Consider the following 3,576-nt stretch of genomic DNA (forward strand, 5'->3'; position numbering starts at 1 on the left):
TTCCCCTGTGTGGTTTATCAACCTTGCAGGCTGAACTATTTGGACCCCATTAAAATACACATGTAAATTCCCTTTACTTTTTCCTTTCATCTTTTCTGTGTTAATAAGCACAAGCACCCTTAGTGAAGTCAACCCAGACCCTCAGGTGATTTGTCAAACTCTGGCTACCAAAAGTGGTGGTGAATGCAGCAGTAAAAAGAAGCTTGGATAATTCAGTTTAATGCAATATATTGTTCAACACCCCTGCCTAAACATTGATTTTTGATTCTATCCATTTTCTTCTGCAAAACTTCAAGTTGAGAACCATGCAGAGTTACCCCCACAGACCACGTTCATGTTTTTATTACATTCACAAAACCAGAAAGGATATCTATTTAGGAAAGTATCTTCAGAAATTCCCTCTCTCTTGCATGATGTGATAAATATGCTGGATGTGAACATAGTTGAAATGTATTTTGAAACATTTGCTTGTGTGTTAGAAGGAGGACAAAGTGTCAGACATCAAATGTTCTATAAGTGGTTGGAACATGGGGTTGGAGTGATCGCACAGTGGTAGGGCATTTGCCTTGCATATTGCTGACCCAGTACAGACCTTGGTTAGATCCCCGGCATCCCAAATGGTCCCCCAAGCCAGGAGCAACTTCTGAACACATAGCCAGGAGTAACCCCTGAGCATCACTAGATGTGGCCCAAAAACAAATGGTGGGAACTTGTGCAAACCCCAGGTCTCCTAAAATCTTGGCTACGCACTGATTTTACTTTTAATTATGTAGGAAATGTTCAATCACTGCATCAACTTTTCATTTAGTTTAGTGATTTATAAAAATCACTGAGTGAAGACCTTCCCACACTCCTGACACATACAGGGCTTCTCACCAGTGTGAACAGGTATGTTCATAGTAAGCTGTGATGATTGAGTGAAGGCCCTTCCACACTCCTGACATGTATAAGGCTTCTCTCCTGTATGAATTTTCTTGTGTACAGTAAGAGATGAAGAGTAAGTAAAGGCCTTGCAATATTTAGGAAATAGATGACATTTGTCTCCTGTCTAGGCTATCTTGGGATCACTGGGTTGTGACTGTTGACTCAGACTGTGTCCAATTCACTGATAGTCAGAGGAATCCTGTGCAATAGGCATGCCTGAGGACACAACACTGTGCCAAGCAGATGGGAAGAATGACTGGAGAATGATTGTTGACTCAGAGTGTATCCAGTTCACTGATAGAGGGAACCTCTGCAATAGTTGGACTGAGGTCACATCACTCTGCCAACCACATGGGAAGGCCCTCTCACACTGCTTAAATGTGGAGGTCTCCTCTCCATAACAAATGTGCTTGAGAGCCTGTCAACATGAGAGGTTGAGAACTAACACAGTTGCATGCTTGGCCCACGGTTACCCTACTGTGGAGGACTGAGTCTAGGGATGTGCGGACAGGTCTCAGTAGCACTATGCCCAATGGACTGGTTTTCCATAGCAAGGACACTCTCTTTGTTCTGGATCCTCATGACCAGATGACGCCCGAGTTATCACTCCCATCATGATGTGGGAAGGGTGGTTCCCCTGAGACTCTGTCCCACAGCTCAGGATCACTCACAACCCAGCAGGACTTGCTGCTTTCCTAAGGAACAGCACAGAATTCTTCCAATAACTTCTCTTTCCCTTGAGTCTCCAAGGTCAATGCCACACTTCATGTGTTATTTCCATCGCAGAAAAACAGTTTTCTACAAGTGTAGAGGTCTCTGAAGAAATATTTCCAAACAAAAAATGGTCTTAGATAGCTAAAAAATGTCTGAACCATGATTTTTGGACCCTAAGTGACCAGTTATCGGTCCCACTGTAATACCCTCTCCTGCTTGTTCTATGATTACTCTGACATTCTCCCCTTGTCCAGAACTTATTTCTGACACTTTTACAGTTTTTTCATAACATTGATAGAGCAAAACGTAGTAAACCAATCAGCAGGATTCTGTTTTTCATTTTCTGTACCATGCATACTGGCTCTAAACATAAATATTTGTACCTCAAGGACAGGCAGGCTGAGTCTATGAGGCTCTAAGTACCTTACCCGAGGCCTTTTTTTATCATATTATGTTCAATTTTCAAGAAATTTTTAAGTCTTTGTATCAAGCCTAGCTATTCTCAGGGCCTACTCCTGGGTTTGAAGTCAGGATCAGCCTTGGCACTGCTCAGGTAACTCGTGGGGTGCCAAGGGTTCACCCTTGGTCTGCTGAGTGCAATTCAAGTACACTTCCTGCTATTCTTCCTCCGAGACCCAGTCTTCTATTCTTTTAGAATTTTTTTGATTTTGTGGCCACTTCCTCTGATCTCTGGTATTCCTTCTAGCTATGAACTTAGGGCCATACCTGGTGACACTGAAGGGACCATTTGGGATATCTGGTATTGAACCTACATTGACCGTGACCAAAGAATAATAATTACTAACTGTGATGTTGCTATGACTCAGTTTTTTTACTATTAGGACTAAAAGTTTTGTGAATGTGGAACAGTTGAAGGTATTGTGAAAATGACTCTGTTTCACTAATTCAGTGAACAAGCATGGAAGTATGAATCTATTCCTCTGCAGAACCTGAAGCACCATTTTAAAACAAACATTAAACCCATCCTCGTTTGGGCTTGCTTATAGCTCAGTATGGGAATTGTGAGTATATGCCATAAGGCCCGATGAAAATGCCCCACAATACAGAAAGAAAATGGCCATATCAGTGTTTTGAATACCTCTGTAGGGCCAGAGCAATAGGAAAGCAAGGAGGATGCAAGTATTACAGTTGGAAGTTCAATCCCTGACATACCAGAAGTCACAGCTCCAGAGGAACCTCTGAATATTGCCAGTGTTGTTCCAAACAGAAGAAAAGATCCACTGTAGGCATAAGCCTCCCATATTTCTATGAGCACAGTTTTATTTTTTTAATTTTTTCTATACACAGGGGTCCCACCTGGCACTACTCTGGTAGTGTACTCCCCAGTCATACATTGTGAGGGTCAAAGAACCATGAAAATGCAAATGAGACACAAGTTTCCATCCCCAGGCAAAACAGGAAGAGAATTTCCCAGTGGAATATAGATCCAGTCAACAATGAGTCAATTTAAGATCTTGATCTAATCTTTCATCAAATCAAAATCTCTGTATCTCTTCCCTCCCTAATCTATTTTCCACAAATCACAAAATTTCTTAGCTCTAAAAAATACTATTCAGTGCTCGCTTCGGCAGCACATATACTAAAATTGGAACGATAGAGAAGATTAGCATGGCCCCTGTGCAAGGATGACACGCAAATTCGTGAAGAGTTTCTATTTAAAAAAATACTGTTCATTTTGGTTAGAAAGTGTATTGAATTGATGCTAGCACTCAGATGAGACTAACAGTCAACTTTTCCCCACACTGAGCTCTTGTTTCTCCCAGTAATGTAGAGACCACATTGAGCTAACAAGGCTGGAACCCAGGGTCCCACTTTACAAGTCTTACGTGTTTGCAATACTGAGCTATCCTGCCACCACAATAAACACATTGATTTGGAATTTGCGATTCTTACCACTCCTATGTGGAAATCCTGCTC

At 41.8% G+C, this 3,576-nt stretch overlaps 1 non-coding gene across 1 annotated transcript; it reads left to right on the top strand.

The window, feature by feature from the left end:
• Positions 1-3,214: 3,214 nt before the first annotated feature.
• LOC126000707 (U6 spliceosomal RNA) lies at positions 3,215-3,319 on the top strand. The gene has a single exon (XR_007492846.1). It is a non-coding gene; the product is annotated as a U6 spliceosomal RNA (small nuclear RNA).
• The last annotated feature ends 257 nt before the right edge of the window (positions 3,320-3,576 follow it).

This window comes from Suncus etruscus, unplaced genomic scaffold (assembly GCF_024139225.1).
Source record: "Suncus etruscus isolate mSunEtr1 unplaced genomic scaffold, mSunEtr1.pri.cur scaffold_176_ctg1, whole genome shotgun sequence".
NCBI classification, from domain to species: domain Eukaryota; kingdom Metazoa; phylum Chordata; class Mammalia; order Eulipotyphla; family Soricidae; genus Suncus; species Suncus etruscus.